The sequence below is a fragment of the Dermochelys coriacea genome, chromosome 2, assembly GCF_009764565.3.
Source record: "Dermochelys coriacea isolate rDerCor1 chromosome 2, rDerCor1.pri.v4, whole genome shotgun sequence".
Taxonomy (NCBI): domain Eukaryota; kingdom Metazoa; phylum Chordata; order Testudines; family Dermochelyidae; genus Dermochelys; species Dermochelys coriacea.
The window spans coordinates 75,080,282-75,099,606 of NC_050069.1; the positions used below are offsets into that span (position 1 = coordinate 75,080,282).

At 39.3% G+C, this 19,325-nt stretch overlaps 1 pseudogene; it reads left to right on the top strand.

Moving 5' to 3' along the window:
* Positions 1 to 19: 19 nt before the first annotated feature.
* Positions 20 to 19,058, top strand: LOC119850629 (annotated as a pseudogene).
* The last annotated feature ends 267 nt before the right edge of the window (positions 19,059 to 19,325 follow it).

The window sequence follows — 19,325 nt, forward strand, 5'->3', positions numbered from 1 at the left end:
CTTGGTCAAGTGAGGGTGATACCATCTCTCGCCACAGGGGAGGGGAACCCTGCCTGCCTGCGAATCTGATGTAGGCTCTACGTGGGTGAATTCCCGGTATTGTGGGAGAATCGGGCTCCTGTCAGAGTCTGCTCTGTCCCTGCAGAGAGGCTCACAGAACCCCTAGAGAGCGTGCGTCCGTACCCAGAATCGAAACGGTTGGTTTCGTCCCCCTTTCTGGGCCGAGTTGGGCTCTCCTGAGCAACTAAGGGTAGGAAAACCTGCCAGAACCCACCCACCCACGTGACCGGTTTGGCGCGGAATTTTCTCGGGGTTCGCGGGCTGGCCGAAGGTGCTTGCGGAAGAGAAGTGGGGGTAAGAGCGCGAGACGCCGCCATGTCCCCCCGCGGATATCTGCGCGCGAAGGGGATCGAGGGGCGGGCGGCAGGGGGCTCGCGGCGCTGAAGAGGGCGGCTCCGTGTTGTGCCGTTACTTCGCGGTAACGCGGTGGTCTCAGGGCCCGGCTCGCAGCGGGTGCCGGGGGGCGGCGCAGAGCGGGGCTGCCTGCTCCCGGTGCAGGGCGCGGGCGAGGGGGCTCGGTGCGGGCTCCGGGCCGGCGGGGGGTCGCGCTGCCTCAGTTTCTCTCTCCCCCGCGCAGGGAGCAGCCGCAGCCGGTAAAGCAGCGTCATGTCCTCGCCGGCCTCCACGCCGAGCCGCCGCGGCAGCAAGCGCGGGCGGGGCAGCAACCCGCCGACTCGTAAGTGCAGTTTTTCCCTGCCGGGCGTAGGTGCGTCGGGATTGGGCGGGGGGCAGCTGACTGCGGCCGCAGCCCTGCGAACTCCACTAGGAGATGAGCGTCCGGCCGGGAAGGCCTGGGCAGGCCAAGCAGTGCCCGGCGTGGGGGATGTGGGCAGCCCCCCGCTCTCTGTTTGGCGCTTAGCAAGGGTATGTGCGCAGTGCGGAGAACATAACGGCCATGCTGCGTCAGACCAAGGTCCATGTAGCCCAGTGTCCTGTCTTGATAGTGGCCAGTGCCATGTGCCCCAAAGGGAACGAACAGAACAGGTTATCACCAAGTGATCCATCCCCTGTCGCCCATTCCCAGCCTCTGGCAAACAGAGACTGGGGACACCACCCCTGCCCATCCTAGCTAGTAGATATCGATGGACCTATCCTCCATGAACTTACCTAGTTCTTTTTTGAACCCTGTTATAGTCTTGGCCTTCACAATGTTCTCTGACAATGAGATCCATGGGTTGACTGTGCAGTTGTGTGAAAAAATACTTCCTTTTGTTTGTTTTAAACCAGCTGCTTATTAATTTCTTTTTGTGGCCCTTAGTTCTTGTGTTATGAGAAGGAGTAAATAACGCTTCCTTATTTACTTTCTCCACACCAGTCGTGATTTTATAGACCTCAATCATATGCCCCCTTTGTCGTCTCTTTTCCAAGTTGAAAAGTCCCAGTCTTCCTAATCTCCCCTCATGGAGGCCATTCTATACCCCTAATCATTTTTGTTGCCCTTTTCTGTACCTTTTCCAATTCTGATACATCTTTTTTGAGATCAGGTGGTCACATCTGCACGTAGTATTCAAGATGTGGGCATGCCATGGATTTATATAGTGGCAATATATTTTATCGCCTTATCTATTCTTTTCCTAATGAATCCCAACATTTTATTAGCTTTTTTGACTGTCACTGCACATTGAGTGGATGTTTTCAGAGAACTGTCCACAATAACTCCAAGATCTCTTTCTTGAGTGGTAACAGCTAATTTAGACCCCATCATTTTATATGTATAGTTGGGATTATCCAACATGCATTACTTTGCATTATCAACATTGACTCTCATCTGCCATTTGGTTGCCCAGTCATCCTTTTGTAGCTCTTCGCAGTCTGCTTGGGATTTAACTATCTTGAGTAATTTTGTATCATCTGTAAATTTTGCCACCTCACTGTTTAGCCCTTTTTCCAGATCATTTATGACTATACAGTACTGGTGTGGCGTAGCTGTGCTGCTGTAACCCTGGTCCGTAGCATAGGCATCATCTATGCTGAGGGAATTCCTCCTCCCCAAGTGACAGTAGCTGCCCACCTACCAGCATCTACACCCAGGGTTGGGTCTTCCTAGGTATACTCAGGAGTGTGGCTTTTTCACATCCCTGAAAGTCTAGGCCTAAGCAGCTGATGCCCAAGAACAGATGGAGACTAACTTACTTTCACCCATGTTTCTGCTGCAGGATTAACACCTTGGGAAGACCAATAAAAGCAGCCTTTTGTCATTAAAGCAAGAATTTAAGTCTTTGGACATGCAGGATGCAAGCAGTTACTAGTTTAGACTCTTTTCAGAGGAGCACGACAACTTAAGCATTATTGATCTTTGTTAATCTCTGGGCTAAACTTGTTTTTTTCTATAAGGCCTTATCTGCACTACAGGGGCTTTGCCAGCACAGCTATACGGGAAAGTAGGTAATGTCATTTGTAAGTTCAGCTTGCTGTGGGGCAGTCTTTTCCATTTCTGTGAAACTCTTCTGTCAGCATAGCTGTGGCTACAACTATGGGTTTTTGCTGGCACGGCTAGGGCTATGTTTTTTCACATCCATCACTGGCATAGCTTGTAGTATGGACCCGGCCTTAGTCTTCAACAATGCATTGGTGCAAGAGGATGATTTTTCAAAAGTGAAACAGAGGCAAGTTTACAAATATGATGTGTGAAACTTAGCACTGCACTTGAAAAGCTTTGATACTCACCAGTATGTAGGTCGCTTACGCCTCTCTGTGCCTCAGTTTCCCAAGCTGGAAAATAGGGATAATGATATTGCTCTCAAAGCACTTTACAAAGGAGTCTACTCATGAAAAGCACTATATGAGCTAGGTTTTTAAAGCACTACTAGTAGCAGCTCTAATTTCTTGGGCATTTAGGAAGATAATTGCAATATTAATTATTTTAAATTGTCTTAAGCTATTTTCCACTTTTGGAATCTCACAAATACTCTTCATTTTCATTTCAGCAAAATATTGCACTTGGCTGATATAAAATTGAAAAGCAAAGATCTTTGCTATTGTATCATATGATCTATTTTGTGATTTGGTCTTTTAACATTAATCTGTATAGAATGTTGCAGCTAATATATAAAATAGCTGCTTACCAGCTTTCATCTTGTTCCAGCACACACTGAAGATGCTCAGGCTCCTCCTTCACAAAAACGTTGAACAGATGACTCCAGATCTACAGGAGATCTACAGCCAGTGCCAACTTCCCCAGCAGTTGACAGGCAAAGCCCAAATGCTCAAGATGTTCTGTTTTCCAACCCACCACAATTTCGGAAATCAGGTATGCTGCTCGGTAGTAGGAGCAAAATGCTGATATCTGCGTACTATTGGCTATTAAATGGCCTATATTGAAAGATTTAATGTAGGCTTTTATGTAGCTGTCAATTTAAAAACAAAAAGGGCTTTTTTGAATTAAAAGGATTGTTTTCAATTACAGGTTAGTTGGTGTCTCACTTTTAATTTAATTAATTGATTTTTAGCATATAAAACATACACCCAGTAACAATAAATTCATCCTAAAACATCCCTTTTTGACCTGAGTGAAGGTTGCTTGTTAAGCTCTGCAATATTTTAAAATATTGTTGGGGTTTAAAATACACTATTTTAGCAAAGTGTGTTCCTTCTGGCTTGGAGAAATAAAAATTTTAATCTATACAGTACATTCTATGGCTAGTACAGCCTTGTAAAATACAGTTATAAAATTAACAAGACTTACAAACTTTGGTAGTCTGCCATCACACTGACTGATGACAAACACTACTTGTTTAAAATATTAATGAATACACTTTGCCCTAATTAAGTAAAGTATAATTAAACATTTTCTTTGTAGCAGTTCCACTTGTTTTTGATATTGGTTCACTTCTGACCTATGGCACTCCCAGCTCTAAATTGGAGGGTACTCCAAGGAGTGATGTGCGAGGAACTCCAGTCAGGCAGAGGCCAGATCTTGGATCCGCCCACAAAGCCAGGCAGGTGGACTTGCATTCTTATGTGATAGGTAGGTGTTTCAGATTTTGCTGGTAATTTTTCTTTTAAAATGTATTTTATATTATCCATGCTGATGGCTTTTTTTCTTCCCAAAACCAGCAGAGGATGCACTGGCAACTGAACAATCTCTTGGACAAAACCTTGTAATCTGGGGAACAGATGTTAATTAGCTTTATGCAAAGAAAAGTTCCAGGTAGGTGAACAAGTGTGAATACCTCCATTTCTTTCACAAAAAGCTTATTTGATTCTGGCAAATGCCAGAATTGAATTATTTTTAGGATCAATCCCAGGTTGTTTGAAGAACACTGATGTTTTCGTACAATGTTCTTAACAGGAGGAAAAGTAAATTTGTTGTCTGGAGTTTTCCTCTAATTCCACCATAGAGCTCATAAATCTGGATTCCATCCCTTGGAACTGCTCTTCTCAGAGTCTCTAATGACCATTTACTAGCTAAAGCTCAGAACCAGTACTCTATCCTCATTTTCCTGGACCTGTCGGCTGCCTTCAGCACAGTCAGCCATGCTCTTATTGAAGTCTCGTCCTCCTTGGCTTCCATGGCTTCTATCCTTTACTGGTTCTCCTCCTACCTCTTTAATCACTTCCTCAGCATGTCCTTTAGATGATCCTCCTCATCCTCCCTCCAACATTCTGTAGGAATTCCAAATGGTTCTGTCCTGAGTTCCCTTCTCTTCTCCCTCTCCACCTTATCTCTGGGTAATCTCATCTGCAAATACAAATTCAGCTCTCCCTTCTAGGTAGAAAACTCAGCTGTACCTCTCTCTACTTCAGACTTGTCTTTGTGTTGAAACTAAAATTGCAGCTCATATCTCTGACATCTCCTTGTAGATGTCTAGCTGTGAGTTCAAACTCAACATATCTAAAACGGAGCTCTTAATCTTCCCCTCAAATTCTCCCAGCTACCTTGTTTCTTGATCATGTAGAAAACATAACCTGCATAACCTCTCTAAGATACAGCCTTCTCTGTCCATCCATCTAAGGACAGGTCTACACTTAAAATGCTGTAGGGGTGCTCCTATACCAACGGGAGAGCTTCTCCTGTCAGCATGGTTAATCCACGTCCCTGAGAGGCAATAGCTACATTGATGGGAGAAGATCTCCTGTTGACATAGCATTGTCTACACAGGGGATTAGACTAGAATAACTGTTGCTCGGGCGTGAATTTTTCACACCCCTGAGCAATGCAGTTGTTCCTGTATAGGTCTGTAGTGTAGACCTGGCCTAAAACTTTTCTCTTGATTACTGCAACAGCCTTTTCTCTGGCCTTAAGAAATCAAATCTTCCCTGCTTAGGCCAGTTCAGAATGTTGCCACAAATATTTTCCTAGTATGTTGTTTTGAGCAGATCACCCCTCTCTTTCCGTGTCTTCACTGGCTCCCCCTTCTCTGCTGCATTGAGCATAAGCTACTTAGTCTTCACTTTCAAGGTCTGTCATGACGTATCCTCACCTTACCCATCAACTCTCATTAACTATTGAAAAAGTCTACTTTCTTTTCCAGTTGGACCGCTTCTATCATCCATTTGTTAAATTTTCAAATAAGTGTCTGTGTTTTTTCCCATGCTGCCCTTTACACTTAGGAGGAGTTCCCTGTAAATATCTATAAAGCTATCTTATTATCCTTCTCTAAAGCTCTTCTTAAGGCTCTCTTTTTATAACGACTAGGCTGCTGGTGTGCTGAGGCCACTGCCTGTCATACTGACCAAACAGTTACCCTGTTTCTTTTTATGTCCCTGTCTGTATCCATCTGTTGTCTCTTGTCTTGTACTTGGATGGTAAGCTTTTTAGGAAAGCTCTTTTTATTCTGTTCTGTACAATGTTCGGATTTTGGTTCAGGAGTAAGGTTTGTAGGCATTAGGATGTAATAGAGGTTAAAATCCTCAGTAAAATGTCATACTTTTTAATGGTAATATGTTTAGCATGTTATCCTGTTCCCAAAATTGTTTTTAACCTGTATTTGTAAAATTATTAAAAATTAATTCGATAAAAAGGGATAATAGCTTGATGAGGCTTTTTCAAAGTGATTGGTATGCTTTACTGTATGAAATTTGAAAGATATTGTTGGAATTAAGGAATCTGTAGTGTGCATGAGAGAAATATCCTGTAGGGGGATGCGTTAGGGGTATCCCAACCCTTTGGGAGTTTTTGAGTACCTGCAATATAGAGAGTATTTTTGAGGGTAATTTGAGCCAGGAAAATGTCATCCAGTGTAGGAATGGTGTAGCAGTGAAATCACAGCTCTGTCCCTTTGGGCATTCTTAAATATAACTTTTTTTTTATCTTATTCTCAATATTCAGAGATTTCTTCAGCATTTTATTGATCCATTAGCTAAAGAGGAAGAGAACGTTGGCTTGGATCTTAATGAACCACTCTATATGCAGTGACTTGAGGAGTACTACTGTAATATAGCTAAAACTAACTTGTTTTTCAGACTTAAATTCTGGTGATTTAATGTGGCATTTTTAAACATGGGGAACCATTTCTAAACGTAAATTGTGACCACCTGAGATCTTCTGACACAAATCTATACGGACAGCTGATCTGCTATCCACAGGTAACATCAGGCCTTTTTTAAAGGCTTTCTTCTAGTTGAGTTCAATTTTTTTTAATTGCATTACTTAAGCATAAATTAGTCTGTAATTGTTTTAGATTATCGCTCAATGAGGGAGCAGTATTTATAGCTACATACCCCAGTGCTTAAGCACTTCTATAAATATCTAGAAAGATAGTATAACATTTGTGTATACAAACTTCTGCATAAAATATATTTTATTACATAAAGGTCTTAAAATATTTACCAGACATTTCAGAACCACATACGGATACCAGAGAGCTCAGGGAGAGTGCTGTCCAAAGCAAATTCCCATGAGAAGCTCAGAACGCTTACCCATTCCACTCTCCAAATTTGTTGACAAAGGGGATTTTGCTGGAATTCCTCCCAGTTTGTAGTCCATGGATCCTGCTCAGTGCTCCAGCTTATTTCTCTTTGCCATGTAGGTGTGTGGAGGGAGCAGGCAGCTTCAAAAGACAATAAGTTCAAGGCTGAATCCCAGAATGACAAAGTAATGGTCACTGGATCTTCATCAGTCTTTCTGTGCCTGTCTTAAATCTGTTATATACCTAGCTACAGCTGCAACCATGGGGCTGCCTCTGCAGTTCTTTTCCTTGCCTTTCTTTTGAGTCCCTCCACTCCCAGCGAATAGCTCCAGGGTCTGATTCTGCTGCTGCTCATAATTTTTCCTATGAAGCAATCAGGGAGGATTTGATTTAAATCAAATAGATTTAAATCATGATTTAAATCACTAGTCAAGAAGACTCAATTTAATCATGGTTTTCTACATAAAAGTGCGTTCTTGTTGGTTGTTATAACCTTAATACATACTCTTCACAACTCGGAGATAGATGTAGGTTTCATTTTTAGAAGGTACACACTATACATTTTTAAACACTGATTTATTTTGAAAACTTTTCAGATTAGTTTTACAGCTGTATAAGAAAATGAATGATTGATTGTTTGGTTATTTCAATTATCAAAGCAGATAATTGAAGCAGATACTTATGAAGTCATTGGCCGGTAAACTATCTCCAATTCAACAGGTTAATCATTAATATTTGGAGGATTTTCTTGCCATGCTGTATTAGGAGGAGAACATTATGAGACAGACATTTAAATTGTTTTATTTAACTAAAACAACAATGTTAAGTATTCAACAGCAAACATACAATATTTTAACAAAACAAGCATACGTCCCTTGCTTCTCACATTTATCTCCAGACTTATCCTTGTCCAGATCTCTTCCGCCCCCAACAATCTTCTATTCATTGAACTTTATGAAACTTTGCACTTTTAGAGAGCAGTAAGGGATTGACTCTGCGTACACAAATTTGCAGAGGGACAATAGAGTTGAGGTCTGTTGTTTCTCACTTGTATATTGTTATTTATTTAAAAATATTTTTGCTGTTAACAAGAATGTTATCTCTGGAGACACAAATCCACAGTTTGAGAACTGCAAAACTAAGCATCTCTGATGGTATCATCTAGACTGAGCACTGAGTCCCATTGGGTAGATAGAAAGATTAACCTAAATAATTTATTCAGAAGCCCGTGGAACCCCATAAAATTGGGTCCCTAATCCATGAATTATTGGAACTCATTTACAAAAACTTTTCTTAAACATTACATGAATATATTGTCTCATACTATAGAATTAGAATGTATAATCCGTATTCCATAATAAAGCATTATAACTCAAAGATATATCTTAATTAAAACTATTTTTCCTCAAATTATTTTATCAAAAAAGTTGGATTTTTTTTTTTTTTTAAATCATTGATTTTTTTTTATCCACCCTGGTCTGGAATAGTGTCTGTTGAATATTTACTGAGTACATCATAATTGGTGACTGAAAACTGTGAAGTGGAAATATTGTCTGATTTATATAGTGATATCTTAGTTTTGGTGTAAAATACCTTAGAGTTCTGAATATTTCCCCCTTTCTTAAATCAACAAAAGTTTAACTACAGCTACCAATAGGTACCGTCTGTGTAGATGGAAGGGCGTATATATTTTTGCCACGTTTGTATTATACAATTTCTAAAAATTAATGATTACATCTCTTAACCTATACTTCAAAGGGAAACAAGCATCTTTATCATGGAACAGCTTTTGAAAAGCTCACATGTACTTAGAGTTTTTAGTTCTTGAACAGATGAGGAAGCATGTTGAAATTATTTCAATTAATGCAATTTAAATTGGGTTGCGGCTTTATGAAACTAATTTAAAAATTGTACTTTTGAAACTTTAGGTTAGAATTTATAATGAATTAACTATAAGTGCTTTCTTTAATGTCACTAGTCTGGTCTATAGCAGTTTTGTAAAATTTAAATTAAACACTGAAAATTATGATCCTGATACTGCAGTTGCCTAACCAGGTACCTAACTTTGCTCATGTGAACAGTCCGATGTACTTAAATAGTACTACTCGTGTTTAAATTTACGTGTTTGTTTGCAGACTAAAATAGTTTTTTAATAATTTTTTCCTCTTACTAGCATAAAATCATTGCTTCATTGTTGATACTAAACTGTTAGTGCACTGAAAGTCTAAACAACTGAATTGTCAACTTCTTATATGTGCAAGCCAAAATCGAGAAGGCTAAAGTTAGGCTCGAAGGGTAGGATTTTCTAATGCACTTTAGGTGATGATCCTGCAAACACTTAAGGCCATAACTTTACTACCATGAGTAGCCCATCTGAAATCATGAGACATGGTAGTAAAGGTAAACACATGCTTAAGTGTTTGCAGGATCAGGGCCTCAATGATAAAAGCACAAGTAACATTGACATCAGGAGGAGCATAGCCTGGTCAAAGTATTTCAACTTTTGGAAAGCTTTCTAGAGAATTGCTGCTCCATGATGTCGCTAATTCTGTAGAATTGAAGTGAAAAGTAAAAATGTAGCTAAGTCCCTTAAGCCTCCAGCGTTTGAACTAAGCTTATTTTTGATTTCATATCTGCATTGTAATTCCCTGGGGGAAGGAGGTTTAGGTATCTACAGAGCGGTTCCTATTTGAGTTAATCCAAGAGTGAGCAATGTAAAATCGGTCTATTAAAACCCACATTGATGTCATTCATGACCATAAAACCGATTCAAAACGTGTATGAAGAAACTGAGCAGAAAATGTTTGCAGAGGAACGTGTGGAAATGCTGAAAGAGCTCTCCAGAAAACCAGATATTTTTGAAAGACTTTCTTTGGCTCTGGCTCCAAGCATTTATGAACATGAAGACATCAAAAAAGTAAACAAAATTTTACAAGCCTACCGCAACACCTGACTAGATAGTATAAATGCACATCTCCATTTAAAATATATACTTTCTTTGGAAATGATACTCATATATGGAGTCTTTTTATATAACAAAAAACACAGGCCTTTGTTTATTTTAATTGGGATTTACAGTAAGTTTCAGTTATCAGAGGGCCTTGGGAATCGGGAAACTTTAGATAATGCAACGGGGGTTTCAGGTAATAGGGAAGGAAGCCTTTAGCTTCATTCTCCTCTTCTATTGGCTGGCTTTAAGGAAACTGGCCAGCCAGTAATTCTACTTTCTTTGGCCATCTCTCTGCTCTGCAACAGGATCCAGATAACTGAGAAATGCAGTCACAATTAACAAACATTGGGAAACATTATAGACCGTCCACCGAGTGGGGCTCTAAATCTTTAATTATTATAGTGGGGCAGTAACACACCTATAGTTCAGGTTGAGAGTAGCTTACTGTTTAAAAGCTTATTGGTTTGTATGTGCACTTGTGCCCTAGGGTAGCCAAAGAAATGCTTGTGTAGGTAGCCTTTTATCGGCTGCCCCAAATAAGTCCATCTATTTTTCAGTACTATTTGTATTGTTATAATTGTGCCCATTCAAGGATTTCTTCATTTTACTTTGAATATTCTACACAGATACCTGCATGGAAAGCTATTAAGTTTGCTTTGGATGGACTTATGTTTCCAATTCTCCACTCTAAGCATCTTCCTGTCTGGCATGTTACTTCTAAAATTATTTGGTGTTTTTGCTAAAAATAGAACCTATTTGGCATTGATCTCAGCTAGGATCTGGCACACGCTGCCCCTTTGGGGAAGCAATATTTTAAATTATTCAGGGTAAAAATTGAATCTATAATGTGGCTTGAGCCCATGCTGGCAAGCCAGAGAAAAGTCATTTGTGTATGTGCAGCGGGAATGGAGCTGTTACAATCCAGACTGTTCTGCAGCCGCCGCTGCAGATTCTCAGAAGAGCTGATTCTCCTTAATGGGCCATCAAGCAGGCTGGCTAGCCTTGATGTAAATCTGTCGAGGGGGTGTTACCCAGAAACACAACAGGTTTGAGATACAAACACACAGCTAAGTTTCATAACTTCATATACAATGATGATACATGCATACTAACCGGATAATCATATTTAGCAGACTATAACTTTTCCAATTATACCTTACATGACACATGTACAAGATTGATCACAATTGCGCAACAGGGGTCATACATGGTCACCTTTCTTTTATACAGCATCACACCAACTGTAGAGTCTTTGTTGATAAGAGATCCAGAAAGAACCTAGCTCAGTGTTTTAAATTCAAAATTGACTTTGCAGGGCTGGCGGTTTAATTTTAAAAAGTAATCTAAGCAGATTTGACCTGGAAAATCTTTGAAGCTTCAAAGATAGAACTCCATGACCCTTTTTAGTGATACTGACAGAAAACAGTACTCCAGCTTTACATGTGTTCTGTTAATGATTTCAGAGAATTTTCATTTGAAGTTTCAGTTCACTCAGTCAGAGATTGGCTCATGTAATTATCAAGAACTTTGGTGTCTGATTTGGAAAAATTCTTATTCTTATAGCTTTCAGAGTAGCAGCCGTGTTAGTCTGTATTCGCAAAAAGAAAAGGAGTACTTGTGGCACCTTAGAGACTAACAAATTTATTTGAGCATAAGCTTTCGTGAGCTACAGCTCACTTCATCCGATGAACTGAGCTACAAGTGAGCTGTAGCTCACGAAAGCTTATGCTCAAATAAATTTGTTAGTCTCTGAGGTGCCACAAGTACTCCTTTTATTTTTATAGGGCATTCTTCTTCAGCTGTTTGGGGGATCAAGAAAAGATTTCAGTCATACCAGAAGAGGCAATTTTCATGCTGAGATAAACCTTCTGTTTGGTGATTCTGGCACTAGTAAATCACAGCTGCTTCAGTATGTCTATAACCTGGTTCCTAGTGACCAGTACACATCTGGAAATGGCTCACTGCATATGTAATGAAGGACCAGAGACAAGGCAGCTGGTTCTGCAGACAGGTGCTCTGGTTCTCAGTGATGATGGCGTTTGCTGCATTGATGAATTTGATAAAATGAATGAAAGCACAAGATCAGTACTGCATGAAGTAATGGAACAACAGACTTTCTATTGCCAAGGTAAGACTCTAGCTCAACATTGTACCACACTACCCAGGTTAATATCTGTTAGATGATTAATAGGGCTATCAAACGATTAAAAAGATTGTCTGAAGCATGAAGGGGCATACGAATGTTTAGCATATCTGGCACATAAATACCTTAAAATGCCGGCTACAAAAGTGCCCTGGAACTGCCTGTTATCACTTTCTGGTGACGTAAATAAGAAGAGGGCAGCGTTATCTCCCGTAAATGTAAACAAACTTGTTTGTCTTGTTTGAACAAGAAGTAGGACTGAGTGGACTTGTAGGTGCTGAAGTGTTACATTGTTTTTGAGTGCAGTTATGTAACAAAAAAAATTACGTTTGTAAGTTGCACTTTCACGACAGAGATTGCACTACAGTACTTGTATCAGGTGAATTGAAAAATACTACCTTTCGTTTATCATTTTTACAGTGCAAATATTTGTAATCAAAAATAATGTACACTTTGATTTGAGTTACAACACAGAATACACTATATATGAAAATGTAGAAAAACATCCAAAACATTAAATAAATTTGAATTGGCATTCTGTTTAACAGTACAATTAAAACTGGGATAAATCACAATTTTATTTTTTGAGTTAATCATATGAGTTAACTGTGATTAATTGAGAGCCCTAATGATAAAATAAGATAATTGAAAAGGTAATGTAGGAACTGGAGAGAAGACTACTGACAGAAATACAACCTCAAAGTTGAGTAAGAGTATAGATGTTGGAGCTGTATTTCAGTGATAATATTTAGCATGTTGCAGACTCGGCATATATGGCTGCACGTAATACTCCTTCCAGATAACCTTGTTCTATTTTGTACCCAAGCTTTTGTAATGAGGTATGTTCTCTTGATCTAGAGAACCCTTTTTATAAAGCATTTTTGGTGAACCCAGCAAGAGTTAATTCTTTAAAGGCTTTCTTGTTAGAATAAGCAAGTCTTTGGACTCTTAACATAGCTGCTGGAATCTTCCTTCCACTAGGAAAGGTTGTTTGCTCTCAAATGTGTTTCCTTTTGACAGGCTGGAATTATTTGCCAACTGAATGCTCGCACCTCTGTCCTAGCAGCTGCTAACCCTATAGAGTCGCAGTGGAATCCAAAGAAAACTACTATTGAAAACATCCAACTTCCTCGTACGTTGTTATCCAGGTATTACAATTAGACTTATGTTTCCATGCTGCATGCTTGGTTTTTACAAAACAACTTTCTACCCGTGTGTGTGTGTGTGTGTGTATATAGTGTGCGTGTGCAGGAACATGTTGATTGGGGGTGACATTTGCAATGTAGAAAGCAAAAGGTTTTTTTTCTAAATTGACTTTAAAAGCAATGTTCTTAACTAATACTGTAGCAGAGGACTGTAAATGGCTGACCGTTTCTAGTGTATAGTGCTTGGTATTGAATAATGGGATTCGGCAGTGTCTCTAAGGTTTTGTTGTGTCCATTGTTCTGCTTGCTTCAAGATTCTGTCACTGCACAGGCACTGGGATTTTCAAATCTTGAGTATTTTACATTAGTTCGAAGGACATGTCTACTCTGGAGGTGGAGTGTAATTTCCAGCTCAAGTAGATATACCTGCTGTAATGGTCATCAAGCCACAGTGCTAAAAATAGAAGTGTAGCCACATCAGTGGAACAGGATAGGTGCTCCAAGCATGATCCCATCTGAAACTCTTAAGTGCATACTCGGGCAGCTAGCCAGTTCTGCCAAGGCAGCAACACTGCCTTTTTTATAGCACTAACTCAGAGCTAACCTAGGTATGTCTACCCAAGCTGGAGGTTACACCTCAGCTCCAGCGTAGACATATCCTGACTTGCCTTTTCTTTCCTGTCAAGCTGTATTAGTAGCTGGAGTAAGTGTTTAATGAACAATGATAGAGGCATCACATCTTCAGAAGAGTATAAAAAATTAGTCTTTCAGCCATTGCACGCTTTACCAATCAGGAAGCCAAATATAATAATATACAAGTGTAGGTTTGTATTCTAATGTCAAGTGTCACCCCATTTTCTGTCTTTTATAGGCCTGAGCCTATTGATGATAAATTAAGATTTTTAACCTCTCAAAATATGTACCATACCTCATACCATGAGGCACCTAGAACTCTCTTAGGCAGTGTAGAAAATAAGTAACTATGGATGATTGAGTGTCTAATTCCATTAATTTAATAAATTACAGGTAGTTGTCATCTTTTGAAATCTGACTAAAAATATGCCCATCGCATCCTCCTCAGAATACAGTTGCACTCAGGAATTATTCAATACATTAAGTAGACAGACTTCATGTAATACATGTAAATACATTTCCCCTCAAGATCAAACCAGAAGCGTATGTAGACTCCATCACCTCATCAGGCAGAAGCTTGAATAAATGAAGTTTACGTGATGCCTTGTAGGTCCCAGCCTTCAGACATTCTTAGGCGCATGATGAGAGAAAATTCCCTGGTTGGAAGCCCTCTGAAAACATTCTGCCTTCAAATACTCAACTCTGTAGACTGAAAGCTAAATCACATTTTTTTTTTCGCCCTTTTTTACGTTCTGAGAGTATCCGGTACTCGTGATGTAACGAATAAAATGTCAGATTTTAGATTTCACACAGCTTCCACTTGGTTGATCAAAATCATGAAACCAAGTAATGTAAATGGTGGAAAAAGTTTATGCACTAAGTATTGAATCTTTATTCCATGCAGATTTGATCTGATCTTTCTAATATTGGACCCGCGAGATGAAGCCTACGACGGACATCTTGCTCACTACTTGGTTGCGCTGTACTACCAAAGTGAAGAGCAGGTGGAAGAAGAGTACATGGACATGGCAGTATTGAGGGATTACATTGCGTATGCTCGTAGCTATGTTAATCCTAGACTAAGTGAAGAAGCAAGTCAGGCCCTTATTGAGGTAAAAAGTTGTGGATGTGAAATTTTAAGTACGTGATTTAAAAAGAAGGGGGGGATAAAATGTACCAGAACTGTGTACACCATTTCCTTTATTAGCTCTTGAAATCTTTTTAAAATCTATATTCTGTATTGACTACTCTCCTTCCTTTTAATCCTGCACAGAGGTCATCCTGTGCTAACTAGTCTGTCCCTGAGCAGGTTTCCCATACTCTTACAGGGCCATCACATAATCTGAGTATAACTTGAACCTTCTCATGCTTTTGTGTAGATATACCTGTACAGATAGTAGTGATAGGCTTTAGCATTCCACATTCTTTTGTGGTTTGAGACCAGATTTAACATTAATAACTGTCTCAGTTTCACGGTAACTGCAACTGTATTTCTCTCTCCATGATTCACTCTGGAAATGCCCAATCAAGTCTCCAGCCATCACCTGTCTCTGTATAGGGACCCTTCTGACAAGGGATATTAAGGATGCACAGCTCCCTGCCATCTACTGTGATATCCCCAGCCAGCATGCATTGCTTTCTCTGAGGACAATAATAGTGATGTTTACCTGTTACCCCACAGCTTTTCCAAGCAAACATTTATCCACAGGGCAAAAGCATTATAGAGAAAACAGAAACAATAAACAGATTTAAATCCCCACTAAAGGTCACTAATTTTCCAAATGGGGAGGCTGATGGGCCCATCTCCGTTCCACCTTTCTGCAAAGAGGTCCGGCCTCCCCTTGGACAGTGAGTTATGTTCATTTGCTGAATCAAAACGAAGGCCATGAGTCATGCTCATTCTTTTATATCAAAGCCCTTTCTTTGTGTAACACAGCCTGACCCAGTCTATGCAAACCACCACCAGGAGTGGAACTGCTCTGGAAGAGTTCAACATTCATGAATTTAGTACAATGATCCCCAAAGATACTGTGTAGGGTGCAGGAATAATCTGCCCAATTTATTATGGCTTTGTTATGGATCAAGCACAAGGAGAGACCTACTAGCTGTGGTAGATGTCAGTCATGGCAAGGAAAATAGTGAAGATGTTTTTGGCATTCATGTTTAAGGGGATACACAATATTTGGATTTTTTTCCCAGGCTGATAATCCTCTGAAGGATGGAGTCTGGATACATCCTACATAATACATCTGTGAATTACTTGTACATAACATTCCCCCCTTCCTTCTCCTTCAGGCTTATGTGGACATGAAAAAGATTGCAGTGATAGAGGAATGGTTTCTGCATATCCCAGACAGCTTGAGTCTCTGATCCATCTGGCAAAAGCTCATGCTAAAGTACATTTTTTCCAACAAGGTTGAAACAGTTGATGTTGAAGAAGCAAAATGCCTCCATCGGGAAGCTCTGAAACAGTCTGCTACTGATTCAAGAACTGGCATTGTGGACATATCCATTCTCACTACAGGTTTGTGTTCATATAAGGATAAATTAGTATCTAATGGGTCTGGCTTGAGCAAACTGTATGCTATTTCAGTTTGGTGATGTTATCTTCAGTGATTGGTTTGTGGATTTGTAAATGCTTCAGATTGGATATTGAGCAATCCAGGTAATAAATGTCAAACCTGGATGTTATGTCAAGGTCAGTATATTCATTTTACAATGAAATCTGATTTTTAATTGAAAAACTTTATTTGAAATCTGCAAAACTTTCCCCAAACATGGCTAATACCTAAGACGAACAGTTGATACAGCAGCCTATATTGTTAGCCTCTTTCGGCTACAAAGAATTCAGTTTCTAATGTTGACATTCTCATATTTAAAGCAGAACATTATATCCTTTGTAACTTTTTATGTACTTTTTTCCAAGGGATAGGTGCCACAGCCTGTAAACGTAAGGAGGAGCTGGCTCAAGCCTTGAAGAAGCTTATCCAGGCAAAGGGTAAAACACCTGCTCTAAAATACCAACAGCTTTTTGATGATCTCCGTGCACAGTCTGATGCAGCAAGTTTCTGCTTTCTTTGTATACTACTTTGATTTTTAAAAAAAACTTTTCCATCTCCTGGGGGATCTTCTGTGTACTCAGCAGGGTCCTCAGTACCGATTCTAGTTGTATCTCAGTTGAATAGGAAAACTAAATGGAAATCTCGAGTAACAGTGGAGAAGTTATTTTACCTCTGTATTTGGCACTGGTGCAACTGCTGCTGGAATACTTGTGCAGTTCTGATCCCCACAGTTCAAGAAGGATGTTGATAAATTAAAGGGGATTCAGAGAAGACCCCTGAGAATGATTAAAGGATTAGAAAACACGCCTTAAAGTGATACTCAGAGCTCAGTCTATATTGCTTAACAAAGAGAAAGTTAAGGGGTAAGTTGATTTGCAGTCTAAGTATCCACATGGGGAATAAATACTAAGTATGGGCTCTTCAATCTAGCAGAGAAAGATATAATATGATCTAATAGAAGTTGGACAACTTATAAATCAAGGTTGGATGTTTTTCTAAAAGATACACTCTATAAATTGTATGTATGCCGTTTGTTATACAGGTAATCAATGTTTACAGTGGATCCTTCTGGCCTTGAAATCTATTTACTTGTTCACCTGACACATCAATAGGTATAAGATTAGCCTGCTAGTCAGTTGGTCATCAGGTGTTCCTGATTAACTAGCTTAATTCTGGTTTCAATTAGTGTTTTTTTTCATAGACGCAAGTTTCACCTGTGGAATAGAAGAGATTTTGTTTACTTACATGCTTGTCTTGCTGACAAAAATAAGCTGATTATTCTTGTCAGCTGTAGGTGTCTATTCTGGTTTGCACATCAACAAAATCATAAGCTATGATCACAGAATCTCTTATTGCCATTGAGGATACACAAGCCAGAAAGAACCCACTTTAACAGCTTAAGAAGACAAAACTTTCACCTAAAACTTGGCAAACTTGATATGGAAGTTGGTGAGACAAGCACAATCCCATGATTTTTGTTGGGGGCTTTGTAACATAGTCTTTTGTATATGTTCTCAAACTTTTCTCTTTTCTTTAAGGCTGTCACAAAAGAAATGTTCGAAGAAGCACTTCGTGCCTTGGCTGATGATGATTTTTTGACTGTTACTGGAAAGACTGTTAAATAGCATTTCATTACAGCAAACTTAACAGCAGAGTTTTACTGTTTTTTTCCAAGTACTTCCATTGAGACCTGTATCACGTTTAAGAATATTATTCTCCATGGCAAAATTCATGATGGTGACCTGTTGGTGAACACCACTATCAGCACTGTAAATAACTAGATTCTGAAGGACTGCAAAAAGGTTAAATTACACACCGCTATATTTGTTTGAATAAAATGGGTTACTAACATTTTTGTGTATTTTCAATAAAGTGCTTGGTAAAACAAGCTCCCAATTTTTATGCATTTTAAAGTCCAAATGTCAAAATTCATCTAGGACCACTGCTTTCTGACATAAATGCAATTTAAATCAGTGCATATTATGCTTTAGTACTTTTATTACAGAGAGATTAGTGCTTGTGACTTTTTTTTGGAAATTAAAATCCATTGGTTTTATTAATAGCTTATTTGCCTTTCTATGCATTTCAAAAAGTGAAGCTAAACCTTGGTGAACACTTCAACCCAGTGCCCAGCAACTGCAAGCAGACTTCATTTTGTTTTCTAGAGTTTAAAAGAACCAAGTAACTATTTTTCCTTTAGATTAGTTTCTCTTCCTTCCATCAATGTTTGTAATTGCTATTCAAAGATGTCTTTCTGCTTTGAACTTGAACTTTTACCATAACAAGCTACAGTTATGTCCAAGTTTCACATTCGGTCACTTTCCTACAGTAAACCTATATTGCTGTATATATAATTTATAATTCATAGGACAGCTCAGACTGTCTTCCGGGTCATTTTCTCTCTTCTATTGCGGTGGGAATGTAAATCAGAGGATGCAGCATGTAGGCATAACACTATTACTACAGACATTTTATATATGTGGAAAAGTGGCCTTTAGCTATTTAATTATGCTCCTCATGTGCTTTCAGAGCATAAGGTCAGTTCTCACTGTTTCAGATTATGCACAGCTTCCCTACCTGTAAACGAGAGCAAGAGCATATTTGAACATGACCAAAGAAAGTTTCTCTAGAAAACTGAAAACAAGCTAAAGATGAATAAAGTTCAATACATTAGAAACTGATCATTTAATCCTACTGTATTGAATTTGTCAACATTCAGTACAGTAAAATAATTTAAGGAGGGTAGTCCAGAGTTCTGCAGCACTAAGTTATTGAAAAGGGGTAAATAGCAAGGAGGACAGAACTTGTAAAGGACTACTGTTAGTCAGCAGTAGCACTTAAGCTAGGCACACAAAAACTAATGCTGATATATGCCTGGGAATGAAAGTATGTTAGAAGGAATAATGTGAAATATTGATATAGGCTGCTGGGTTCTAAATTTAACCACTAAGAAGAAAGTTGTGGGTGTCTTTACTTGAACTA